Raw genomic sequence first — 14,207 nt, 5'->3', positions numbered from 1 at the left:
GTCATGTCATCTAAACACACAGTTTAAAAAGGTTAGTAAATCAGCAACCTTTTTGAACTGAATGCCAGCAAAATGTTGAAACAATCACAGTAGAGAAGACTAATAGCATTGATGAACTGGAGTGCAACTGCAGATTCTTCTTATTCAAATTATCGCATCTTACATCAGCAGTTACAATATTGACGTCCAAAGAGGTACAACATTCCGAATATTCCAAAGTACATTCGTGACAGTTGATTAAAGAAAGATTACCGTATATACTTGAGTATAAGCCGAATTTTTCAGCCCACTTTTTGGGCTGAAAAATTCCACTTCGGCTTATACTCCAGTCAACTAAAAAACTTACCGAGGACTTGTGCGCGGCCGAGGCTTTGGTGCTTCCGGGATCGCGCGCACCTCTCCCAAGCCACCGCCGTCCGAGACCTGCCGAAGTTTGGGGAGGTTTGGGGAGGTGCGCGCGCACCTCCCCAAACCTCCCCAAACGTCGGCAGGTCTCCGTTCCTCCGCGCCCTGCCTGCCTGCTTCTTTCCGCAGCGGAAAGAAGCAGGCAGGCAGGGCGCGGAGGAACGGAGACCTGCCGACGTTTGGGGAGGTTTGGGCGCCTCCCCAAACCTCCCCAAACGTCGGCAGGTCTCCGTTCCTCCTGCCGACGTTTGGGGAGGTTTGGGCGCCTCCCCAAACCTCCCCAGGTCTCCGTTCCTCCGCGCAGACCTGCCGACGTTTGGGGAGGTTTGGGCGCCTCCTCAAACCTCCCCAAACGTCGGCAGGTCTCCGTTCCTCCTGCCGACGTTTGGGGAGGTTTGGGCACCTCCCCAGGTCTCCGTTCCTCTGCGCAGACCTGCCGACGTTTGGGGAGGTTTGGGCGCCTCCCCAAACCTCCCCAGGTCTCCGTTCCTCCTGCCGACGTTTGGGGAGGTTTGGGCGCCTCCCCAAACCTCCCCAGGTCTCCGTTCCTCTGCGCAGACCTGCCGACGTTTGGGGAGGTTTGGGCGCCTCCCCAAACCTCCCCAAACGTCGGCAGGTCTCCGTTCCTCCTGCCGACGTTTGGGGAGGTTTGGGCACCTCCCCAAACCTCCCCAGGTCTCCGTTCCTCCGCGCAGACCTGCCGACGTTTGGGGAGGTTTGGGCGCCTCCCCAAACCTCCCCAAACGTCGGCAGGTCTCCGTTCCTCCTGCCGACGTTTGGGGAGGTTTGGGCACCTCCCCAAACCTCCCCAGGTCTCCGTTCCTCCGCGCAGACCTGCCGACGTTTGGGGAGGTTTGGGCGCCTCCCCAAACCTCCCCAGGTCTCCGTTCCTCCTGCCGACATTTGGGGAGGTTTGGGCGCCTCCCCAAACCTCCCCAGGTCTCCGTTCCTCCTGCCGACGTTTGGGGAGGTTTGGGCACCTCCCCAAACCTCCCCAGGTCTCCGTTCCTCCGCGCAGACCTGCCGACGTTTGGGGAGGTTTGGGCGCCTCCCCAAACCTCCCCAGGTCTCCGTTCCTCCTGCCGACGTTTGGGGAGGTTTGGGCGCCTCCCCAAACCTCCCCAGGTCTCCGTTCCTCCTGCCGACGTTTGGGGAGGTTTGGGCACCTCCCCAAACCTCCCCAGGTCTCCGTTCCTCCGCGCAGACCTGCCGACGTTTGGGGAGGTTTGGGCGCCTCCCAAAACCTCCCCAAACGTCGGCAGGTCTCCGTTCCTCCTGCCGATGTTTGGGGAGGTTTGGGCGCCTCCCCAAACCTCCCCAAACGTCGGCAGGTCTCCGTTCCTCCTGCCGACGTTTGGGGAGGTTTGGGCACCTCCCCAAACCTCCCCAGGTCTCCGTTCCTCCGCGCAGACCTGCCGACGTTTGGGGAGGTTTGGGCGCCTCCCCAAACCTCCCCAAACGTCGGCAGGAGGAACGGAGACCTGGGGAGGTTTGGGGAGGTGCCCAAACCTCCCCAAACGTCGGCAGGAGGAACGGAGACCTGCCGACGTTTGGGGAGGTTTGGGGAGGCGCCCAAACCTCCCCAAACGTCGGCAGGTCTGCGCGGAGGAACGGAGACCTGGGGAGGTTTGGGGAGGCGCCCAAACCTCCCCAAACGTCGGCAGGAGGAACGGAGACCTGGGGAGGTTTGGGGAGGCGCCCAAACCTCCCCAAACGTCGGCAGGTCTGCGCGGAGGAACGGAGACCTGGGGAGGTTTGGGGAGGTGCCCAAACCTCCCCAAACGTCGGCAGGAGGAACGGAGACCTGGGGAGGTTTGGGGAGGCGCCCAAACCTCCCCAAACGTCGGCAGGTCTGCGCGGAGGAACGGAGACCTGGGGAGGTTTGGGGAGGCGCCCAAACCTCCCCAAACGTCGGCAGGAGGAACGGAGACCTGGGGAGGTTTGGGGAGGCGCCCAAACCTCCCCAAACGTCGGCAGGTCTGCGCGGAGGAACGGAGACCTGGGGAGGTTTGGGGAGGTGCCCAAACCTCCCCAAACGTCGGCGGGAGGAACGGAGACCTGCCGACGTTTGGGGAGGTTTGGGGAGGCGCCCAAACCTCCCCAAACGTCGGCAGGTCTGTGCGGAGGAACGGAGACCTGCCGACGTTTGGGGAGGTTTGGGGAGGTGCGCGCGCACCTCCCCAAACCTCCCCAAACTTCGGCAGGTCTCCGGACGGCGGCGGCTTGGGAGAGGTGCGCGCGATCCTGGAAGCACCGAAGCAAGTCCTCGGTAAGCTCCGGGCGGTCACTTGCTTCGCGTCTCCTGAGGGAAGGGGGGGCGACTGGAGCGGGCGTGTTTCCTCGCCTGCTGGGCGCCGCGATTTGCCCGGGGAACGCGCGGGCCCCGAATGGCAGCGTGGAGCGAGGAAGCGGACAGCCAGGGCTTCCCCGAGAGCCGCGGCCACACAGGGTATTCCTGTGTATTCAGGCTTGCAAAATGGCGGATCGAGCCTCTGCTGGCGGCAGAGGCTTGCAGAGCGCGGATCCAGCCTCCGCCGGCGGCGGAGGCTTGCAGAACGGCGGATCGGCTTATACTCGAGTCAACAACTTTTCCCAGTTTTTGGGGGTGAAATTGGGGGGTCTCGGCTTATACTCGAGTCGGCTTATACTCAAGTATATACGGTACCCTCTTTCCATTTTTTTAAAATCATATAGATTATACTTTCACTACCTGTTATATAGCACTGTTATTCATAGCATAGAACCTAACTTTCTGATCCTTTAGGAAGTCTGTTGCAACAACACAAAAGGGGAGATGTGATATCATGACATACTAAGTCCCATCACTTATGGGAACTCAAGTAAAGCTGGTAATACTTAGTGGTATGTCTCTAAACCTGGCCAACGAAATGACGTCAACAAAGTTCTTTTCAGTATTTGGAGTCTATGGGAGCATGGGTAAGGAGAACTCGGCTTAAACTCAACCCTTGTAAGCCGAGCGGCTGTGGATTCTAGGTCTCCTTAGATCTTGGAATTTTCTATCATTGGTTCTGAATGGGGTTGCATTGCCCAGCAGGGGTACATTATGATCTTTGTGTGTCCTAACCACTTTTGTCTTGATTGGTTTCCTCTCTTCATAAATAGTATTAAACATATTTAATATGATTTTCAGTGTTTTAATTGCATTTTATAGAAACATAGGGAATAGTAAATGATATTTTTATTGTTTTGTAACAAAACAATAGTTTTGGGTTATTAAAAGATGAAACTGATTTTCATCTTTTCATGAAATAATCCAGGAACTTCACATTAAAAGCATTATAAAATTAAAATTTAGGTAATAAATTTGTACTTATACATGGAAACATTGCTATCCAAATGTAATATTTACTTTTCCCTTTTAGGTTTGTGTAATTTAATATAGCATGCTCCTGTGAAAATTGTTAAGAAAATTTAATAGCCCTAGTGACATTTAGTATATGACTGAGCTTTTCATTTGAACTGAATTACATGTATATTTTACATGTATTCTAATTCTATTTATTCTATTTATCTATTTATTTATATTTTCAAGACAAAAAGTACAATAAAAATAGGCAATGTGAGCAGCCAATTTCATTCCAGCAATAGTTTTCTATCCCTTTAAGGATAGGTGGAGCACACTTTGTTGGGGGGAGCTCTGGTTGTTGGAAAAGGCCTAAGGCATAAACCAAGGTTTACAAGTTATACTGGATGAGTTCACACACTATGCTGTAAACTACACCAAACTCATGGTAGTTTAGCCATTACAGTAGATATAAACTAAATTATTAACTGCTTACTTGGAAATAAATAACCTAATTTAAATAATGTATTGAAGAAGCTTCCAATTTTATTTTTTCACATTGATTTTGAGTAAGCAATTAAATGAGTTAATTTACGGTTATGTAATAGTATTTATACTAACTAGGTAGGGAGACATTACAGTACTTGAGTTTCAAAGTTTGCTCTTTATAGCCTAAACACACACACCACACACAAAGGTTTGATTTTAGAAATGTGGAATTCAGAACTTGAAGAAAGGTGCTTGTAAAAATAAGGGAAAATAAATAGATAGGCATGTTTAAAAGGAGGAATATCCTTGTGTATTTCCAGAAGAAAGCAATGCTACAGTCTTGTACTATACTCAGGTGTCAACCAGCTATTGCATCTAGAATATAAATATCTGGACAATCATTAGCTGACAGTGGAAAAAAATACACTAAATCTCTTAATTGCTACTTAGTAATAGTCTAGATTTTGTATTTTACACCTGCTAACCCTCCTTGAGAAGGTCTTTAATTTAGATCAATAGGATTTGGGGTATTTCTATACTGACCACACTGAAAGTATTTGGAACCCCTAATTTTATAAAACTGAATAATTTGGACTGCTTCTTCTGTCAAAAGTCATAATGTGAATTATATGGTACACTGCAAGAGGCTTCTTATATTTTGCTGCATCGTCACCTGGAATGATAAAACGAGTATGTAGAATTATAAAAAATCTCAACCTTTCCTGTTCCCCAACCGGTGCTGCAGGCTTCTCCAGAAAAACAGAAACTTTAAAAGCACCGCTGCTTTGCTTACTCAACCTCATCAGCTTATATATATATATATATATATATATATATATATATATATATATATATATATATATATATATATATATATATATATATATATGTGTGTGTGTGTGTGTGTGTGTGTGTAAAATTTACTAACAAAGAATTAAAGGGAAACTGAGATGCATTTCTGACTCCTTAGTCGTCTTCAGCCAGCTATACCCTTCTGAGATTCGAACCTGGGCTGATTGCATACAAGGCAGTGTTATTTGCCTCTAAGCCACAAGGTCCCTCTCGCTCTGTTAGCTTTTTTTCTGCAAGGGAAGATATGTTTCAAATGTTAACTATTTAGTTTACCTTGCTAGGCCCCAAACATGGGGCAAATCTTTATTTCCTGTTTTCAGCCTATCTTGAAGGCTATCAAACAGGCAGTAGTCACACCGGACAATTCATATATTTGTGTAAAATTTACTAACAAAGAATTAAAGGGAAACTGAGATGCATTTCTGACTCCTTAGTCGTCTTCAGCCAGCTATACCCTTCTGAGATTCGAACCTGGGCTGATTGCATACAAGGCAGTGTTATTTGCCTCTAAGCCACAAGGTCCCTCTCGCTCTGTTAGCTTTTTTTCTGCAAGGGAAGATATGTTTCAAATGTTAACTATTTAGTTTACCTTGCTAGGCCCCAAACATGGGGCAAATCAGCCCAGGTTCGAATCTCAGAAGGGTATAGCTGGCTGAAGACGACTAAGGAGTCAGAAATGCATCTCAGTTTCCCTTTAATTCTTTGTTAGTAAATTTTACACAAATATATGAATTGTCCGGTGTGACTACTGCCTGTTTGATAGCCTTCAAGATAGGCTGAAAACAGGAAATAAAGATTTGCCCCATGTTTGGGGCCTAGCAAGGTAAACTAAATAGTTAACATTTGAAACATATATATATGTTTCCAGGGAGCGCCTGCCCTCTGGAACCAGCTGCCGGTGGAGCTGAGGACTGCCCCCGACCTCCGATCATTCCGCCGGGGCCTGAAGACCTGGCTCTTTGAGCTCTCAGGCCCAGGCTGAGGAGAAATTTTTAATTCGGGTTTTAATGTATACAGGGTAATTTAATATTTTTTAATTGGTTTTTTAACTTTTATATGTGGATTTTTAATTCCCTGTAAACCGCCCTGAGTCCTCAGGGAATAGGGCGGTATATAAATGCAACTAAATAAATAAATAAATAAATAAATATATATATATATATATATACATATCAGTCTCCCTTAATTCTTTGTTAGCAATTTAAAAAAAAATTACACAAATATGAGCTGTCACCGGTGTGACTACTGCCTGTCGATGGCCTTCAGGTTAGGCTGACACAGGAAATAAAGATTTGTCCCATGTTTGGGGCCTAGCAAGGTAATCTAAATAGTTAACAAGCATTTTGAAACAAACACAATGTGCTTTAACTGCAGACTGTCAGCTTTAACTTGAGGGTATTTACATCCAACTCAGGTGAACGGTGTAGGAATTACAACAGTTGGCATATGTGCCTCCCACTTGGTAAGGGACCAATAGTAATGGGACAATTGGCTTCTCAGCTGTTCCATGGCCAGGTGTGTGATATTCCGTCATTACCCCAATTACAATGTGCAGATAAAAGGCCCAGAGTTCATTTCAAGTGTGCTATTTGCATTTGGAATCTGTTGCTGTCAACTCTCAAGATGAGATCCAAAGAGCTGTCACTATCAGTGAAGTAAGCCATCATTAGGCTGAAGAAACAAAACAAACCCATCAGAGAGATAGCAAGAACATTAGGCATGGCCAAAACAACTGTTTGGAACATTCTCAAAAAGAAGGAATGCACCGGTGAGCTCAGCAACACCAAAAGACCCGGGAGACCACGGAAAACAACTGTGGTGGATGACCGAAGAATTCTTTCCCTGGTGAAGAAAACACCCTTCACAACAGTTGGCCAGATCAAGAACACTCTCTAGGAGGTAGGTGTATATGTGTCAAAGTCAACAATCAAGAGAAGACTTCACCAGAGTGAATACAGAGGGTTCACCACAAGATGTAAACCATTGATGAGCCTCAAAAACAGGAAGGCCAGATTAGAGTTTGCCAAACGACATCTAAAAAAGCCTTCACAGTTCTGGAACAACATCCTATGGACAGATGAGACCAAGATCAACTTGTACCAGAGTGATGGGAAGAGAAGCGTATGGAGAAGGAAAGGAACTGCTCATGATCCTAAGCATACCACCTCATCAGTGAAGCATGGTGGTGGTAGTGTCATGGCGTGGGCATGTATGGCTGCCAATGGAACTGGTTCTCTTGTATCTATTGATGATGTGACTGCTGACAAAAGCAGCAGGATGAAGTCTGACGTGTTTCGGGCAATATTATCTGCTCACATTCAGCCAAATGCTACAGAACTCATTGGACGGCGCTTCACAGTGCAGATGGACAATGACCCAAAGCATACTGCAAAAGCAACCAAAGAGTTTATGAAGGGACAGAAGTAGAATGTTATGCAATGGCCAAGTCAATCACCTGACCTGAATCCCATTGAGCATGCATTTCACTTGCTGTAGACAAAACTGAAGGGAAAATGCCCCAAGAACAAGCAGGAACTGAAGATAGTTGCAGTAGAGGCCTGGCAGAGCATCACCAGGGATGAAACCCAGCGTCTGGTGATGTCTATGTGTTCCAGACTTCAGGCTGTGATTGTCTGCAAAGGATTTGCAACCAAGTATTAAAAAGGGAAAGTTTGATTTATGATTATTATTCTGTCCCATTACTATTGGTCCCTTACCAAGTGGGAGGCATATATGCCAACTGTTGTAATTCCTACACCGTTCACCTGAGTTGGATGTAAATACCCTCAAATTAAAGCTGACAGTCTGCAGTTAAAGCACATTGTGTTTGTTTCATTCCAAATCCATTGTGGTGGTGTATAGAGCCAAAGATGTTAGAATTGTGTCGATGTCCCAATATTTCTGGACCTGACTGTATGTATATATGCATATATGTATATATGTATATGTATGGATATATATATGTGTGTGTGTGTGTGTGGATCTTTGGTCATTCGGGTTTTTCCCCACGTAGAATTGAAGGTGTAGGAGCAACGTTTCGACGGAATCCCATCCGTCATCATCAGGCTGGTGGCTTCAGCTTCCTTCTTCTGGGAGAAGCATGTGGTAGTGGCTGTGTGTTCCTCTTTTTTAAACTGCCAGAGCGGGTGTGTTCTGTGGGTGGAGGTGTGCTCTGATTGGGTGGGAGTGTGTTTTGAATGGTGGGGGTGTTCTGATTGGGTGGGGGTGTGTTTTGAGTGGATGGGCTGGTCTCAGCTGCCAGCCTTAGACCTGAGCTGGTGAGTTGTGCTGCTTTTGTTCGGCTTCGTGTTTGTGGTGGTGCCATGTTTTTATAGTGGGTGTCAGTTTGCTTATTGTGTGGTTTGGAGGGGTTTAAAGTGGCTGATGTTGCAGCTGTAGTTAGGTTTCTGTTTTGTGGTTGTGCGTCGTTATCATTGTGGGTTCGGATTTGCTTTTTGAATGGTTGTGTGGTGGTGATGTCATGTGATGTTATCATGAGTTTGGGTCTGGTATCATTCTTGGTGGTTGGGACTCGTCTGTCAATCAAGGCAGGTTTCCAAATGGCTGGTAGGCGAGAGGTATCATCTCGTTTGTTCATGCTGTGGGGGCGTTTTTCTATCTCAATGGCTTCTCTGATTATTCTGTTGTTAAAATGTTCTATTTTGGCGATAGTTTTGGTTTTTTTAAAATCAATTTCATGTCCTGTGGCTTCAAAGTGTTGGACCAGGGATGAAGTTTGTTCTCCCTTTCTGAGTGAGTTTTTGTGCTCTTCAATGCGTGCACTTATTCTTCTGTTGGTCTGTCCGATGTATGTGGTGGGGCAGGTGGTGCATGGGATTTCGTATACTCCTTGGTTTTCTAACCCAATTATGTCTTTGGGGTTTCTTAGGATGGTGGATATTTTTCTGTCTGTGTAGAATGCTGTTTTGATGTTGTGTTTTTGGAGGATCTTGCTGATTCTGTCTGTGGTCCCTTTTAAGTATGGGAGGAGGGCTTTGCCATTTTCTTGTTCTCTGTCTTGGGTTTTTGTGGGTGTCTCTCTTCGGATTAAGTTGGTAATCGTGTTTCTTTGGAATCCATTGGCTGTTAGTACATTAGTGAGAGTGTGTAGTTCGGTTTTTAGGTGTTTTTTGTCAGCTAGGTGTTTTGTTCTGGAGATGAGTGTCTTGGCTACGGAGTTGATCTGTGCTGGGTGGTGGTGTGAGAGTGCGTTCAGATAGCGGTTTGTGTGTTTTTTTTATGGTAGATAGTGTGTCCTAGGGAACCGTTGGATTTCTTGTAGACTAAGACATCAAGGAAGGGAAGTTGATTGTTAGCTTCTGTTTCCATGGTGAATTGTATTTTGGGGTGTAGGCTATTGAGGCTATTACAACCCCTCCTACAAGTGTTTAGAACCCCTCCTGTCAAAACTCACCTGTCAAAATCCCTTGACTTACTACATTGTGCGAACCTAGCTGTCAGTGTTTCAGAAACACAATTTATGCTAATCATACATGAATAAATGAATGAATATCAGCTTCTTTCTATTCAAGGTAGCTAAGTAATATGATGGGAGGATGGATAGGAAGGATTTTTCTTCACCCCAACATTCCTCTTTACGTCTCCCTAATCTGGGAAAGAAGAAAAAAAATCCCTTACCCCTTCCTCTATGTATATGTAGTCTTCACACAGGTGTCAAAAAAGTAGCCTAGGATACTCAGAAATCTTCTCACAAATGGCCAAACTAGTAGCCTCTTCTTTTGCTCCAGAATAGCAAAAAAGCCTTGGTAGCAGGTTTTGGACTGCCTCACCAAGTCAGTATTTATTTTTTAATTTTGTATTCCAAAAAAAGAGAGAGAGAAATAGAAACAGAATAAAGAAAAGCAGGATAAATAGAATGAAATAAAAAGAAACTTTTGGTCAACTTTTTAGCCAGAGTTGGCATGCATGCTCCCCTCCCTCTCTTTTCCTTTGCTGCAGGGAAAGAGAGATGCTTCTTTGGCTTCCGTTTGAAAGAGGTGCTTTCACACTGATGTTTCCATATCGGGAAAATATTTTCTGTCAGTTTGGGCCAGTCCCAGTCAGCCCAACCCATTTCACGGTTTGGTGGTTGTATGGAAAATAGGAAGAGGAAGGAGGATTAGGTATGTTATTTATAAAAATAATACAGGTGGGATGAAACTAAATATTAATTCTAGACCTTAATAAGGACAGGAGGATCTTACATGTTTATTTATTTTAATAAATTTATATAGCCACCCATCTCAACATAGGTGGCTCTGGATGGCTTACAAAATTTAAAAAACCCACCATATAACCCCCTCCACTCCCACCCCCCACAGCATCAACAACACAATCAAATCATCCACTTGATTGGCTCTGTCTCCACTTATAGTCACCAAGCCCATTGATAAAACCATGGTTTTTAGGGTATACATTATGCAAAAAAAAAAAAAACCAGCTATCATTTAATAGCACAGGTGGATTGTTAGATATATGATTGTTAAATAGCTAAATACATCACTAATTGAAAGGCAATTATTATATTCCGTGGTCCTAATCTATATTAGAGTACATGAATGATTTTTGTGTATTTGGAATATTAGGATGTGGCCATTGCTAATGATGGTGCAACTATCATTGGATGTAGAGCATCCTGCTGCAAAAGTACTGTGTGAACTAGCAGAGTTGCAAGAGAAAGAAATTGGAGATGGGACTACTTCTGTCGTATGTATGGGCCTATCCAGGTGCTACTGCCAGTAGGGACAAGAAGCATATTTTTAAAATAGTCAAGAATGCCAGCAAGGACTGTGATGTGGATGCTATTGTACATCTTGGCACTAACGATCTGTCCCAAAAAGATGTATTCTCTGTGCAGAATGAATAAACCGAATAAACTGCATGAATTAGAAATTCAGGTAAAGGAGGGCAGATATGATATTTTTGCCATTACGAAAACTTGGTGGGATGAAACCCACAAATGGAACACACAGCTAGAAGGATTTAAATTATTTAAAAGAAACAGACCAAATAAAAGAAGAGGCAGAGTTGCTCTCTCTCTATATAAGAAATAACTACATCTCTACAGAAATACAGCATAACAAACATGAAAACTGTCTTGAATGCATTTGGGTCAATATAAGCGGGGGAATGACATTGGCACCCAACCAAACAGAGGAAATAGATGAACTTTTTGGTAGTCAGTTAACTAAGGTATGTAGGAAGCACTTCACAATAGTAATGGGGGACTTTAATTACCCTGGAATCAACTGGAGACAAACTCTGCACCAAGTGGAAGATCAAACAGATTTCTGACAAACCTAGCAGACAATTTTGTCTCTCAAAAAGTAGAAAAGGGAACTAGGGGATCAGCCATATTGGACCTAATTCTCACTAACCGAGATGAAATGATAGAACCTTGTGGGGGAAGTGATCATGCAATATTGGAATTCAACATTATGCAAGCACAAACAATAGAACACAGTCAAACTAAAAACTTGGACTTTAAGAGAGCTAATTTCAACAAACAGAGCTTGGGAAGGATTCCATGGATGAGAATCCTCAAGGGGAAAACAACTCAAGAAGCTTGGGAAATTTTGACAAGTGAGATTATAAAAGCCCTGTCTAGCACAATACCAACGGAGAAGAAAAATAACAGCTCTCAAAACAAACCAGCATGGGTGCATAAAGAACACTGATAAATTGAAAGACAAAAAGGACAAGTATAAAAAGTGGAAAGAGGGGCACATAACTAAGGCAGAATATCAGCAAATAGCCCGAGCCTACTCAAAAGGAACTAAGGCTTGTAACAAAAGTCAAAAATAACAACAAAATTTTCTTTCAACATGTAAAGAACAAGAAAAAGGTTAAGGAAATGATTGTGGGAAAGTGGAAAGAAGGTAACAAGCAACAGGGAGGAAGTAGAACTACTTGTTTTTTTGTATCCATCTTTACACAAAGGGAAAAAACAGTCCAACCTATCAAAAACAGTACTGTAAAAAACAAGATAGGCAAGAAAATGGTAAGTGAGCACCTGTCCACCTTAGACAAGTTCAAATCACCAGGACCAGATGGATTACACCCCAAGGTTCTGAAGGAACTGGCAGATGTGATCTCAGAGCCACTGAACTATATCTTTCAAAGATCCTGGAGCACTGGGGAACTACCAGAGGACTAGAAAAGAGCTGATGTAGTTCCCATCTTCAAAAAAGGGAAAAATGGATCCAGGAAACTTAAGATCTATCAGCCTGATCTCAATACCTGAGAAGATTCTGGAAAAGAGAATCAAGTAACGATTCAGCGAACACCTAGAGGCAAACAAAGTCATTACCAAAAGCCAACATGAGTTTGTCAAAAATTTTATTTTATTTTATTTTATTTTATTAGATTTATATACCGCCCTTTCCCGAAGGACTCAGGGCGGTTTACAGGGCATTTTAAAATCACACCAATACAAAATACAAAAGTTAAAAAACAATTAAAAAGATTAAATTATCCCTGAAAATAAAAACCCCAGTTAAAAATTCTCAGCCTGGGCCAGAGAGCTCAAAGAGCCAAGTCTTGAGGTCATGCCACACAAATCTTTGACCAGATGACAAAATTAGTGGACCAGAGGGATGCTGTGGATATAAAAGAGCCTTGATGGAGCAGTGGGTTAATGCCTCCTTAAATAACACCAGCTGCCTGCAATTAGTGCAGGTTTGCGTCCCACCAGGCTCAAGGTTGACTCAGCCTTCCATCCTTCTGAGGTAGGTAAAATGAGGACCCAGATTGTTGGGGGCAATAAGCTGACTTTGTAATAATGCCGCTTGGGGGGCCCCCGAAAGCCCTAATAAGCAGGCATATACATAGAATGAAGGCTATTGCTAAGCACATTGATTTGTGCTTTAGATTGTAAGCCGCCCTGAGTCTTCAGAGAAGGGCGGGATATAAATGGGATTAAAAATTTTTTTTTTACTTGGGCTTCAGTAAGGCATTTGATAAAGTAGACCACACCCTAATACTTGGTGAGATAGGAAAATGTGGGTTAGACAGCATTTGCCAGAACATAATATAGAACAATTATATACAATAAAGCATTTGTTCAGTGACTGTTGAAGATATGATGATGCTGAACAAGATGTTATGGCCAGTTCTTGAAGTTGTGACCATCACAGTGTCCCCTGTCATCATGTGATCATGATTTGGGTGCTTGGCAACTGACTCACAATTACAATGGTCACAGATTCTAGAGTTAGATGATCATCATTTATGATCTTTATTGCTGGCTTCCAACAAGCACAATCAAAGGAAAAGTCAGCAGGAGATTGCAAATGGTGATCACCGGACTGTGACGCTGCAACTGGATGGGATTCGCCTATAACTGCAGCTGGAAATGGCTTTGTAAGTTGGCATGGTCATGCAAGTGTGCTTTTATGACCACATTACTTAGTGACAGTGTCCCTGGTCCCAATTACTGAGGACAAGTAATCATTTTGTCTTGGGAGTTTCCCGATACTCCCATGTTACACCTTTGCTCCGCGAGTTGCATTGGCTACCGGTTGCTCTCCGGGTGAGGTTCAAGGTGTTAGTGATGACTTACAAAGCCCTTCATGGCATGGGGCCGGATTACCTATGGCAACACCTGCGGTCGGCGTCAACTTCCCTCCGTCCAGTGCGCTCCCACAGAGAGGGCCTCCTCAGGGTGCCGCCGATTAAAGAATGCCGATTGGTGACCCCCAGGGGGAGGGCGTTCTCTGTGGGCGCGCCAGACCTTTGGAACCGCTTACCGGTTGAGCTCCGGATGGCCCCCGACCTTTGCTCCTTCCGGCGCGATCTCAAAACTTCCTTTTTCGAACAAGCTGGCCTGGTCTGATGGGATGGGGCTGGGTTTTTATAAATAGTTTTAATTTTAATATGTATTAATTTTATGGGCATAATGTTTAATGGCTTTTTAATTTTTGTATTCTATGTTTATAGTGTATTGCCCTGTTCACCGCCCTGAGTCCTTCGGGAGAAGGGCGGTATACAAATTAAATTATTAAATTATTAAATTAAATTTTAAACTCTAATGTTGGATTAAATAGTTTGTGATGCAAGAATTTAAATCCAGAAAATGTTCTTAGGCTCCCGAGGTAACTCTAGGGTAGTCTTCCCAAGAGAGGTCCCCTGGGGATATTTTTGCAAGTACATGCCAATG

This window comes from Vipera berus, assembly GCF_964194415.1.
Source record: "Vipera berus genome assembly, chromosome: 1".
In the NCBI taxonomy this organism is placed as follows: Eukaryota; Metazoa; Chordata; class Lepidosauria; order Squamata; family Viperidae; genus Vipera; species Vipera berus.
This window is presented reverse-complemented; position numbering follows the sequence as displayed.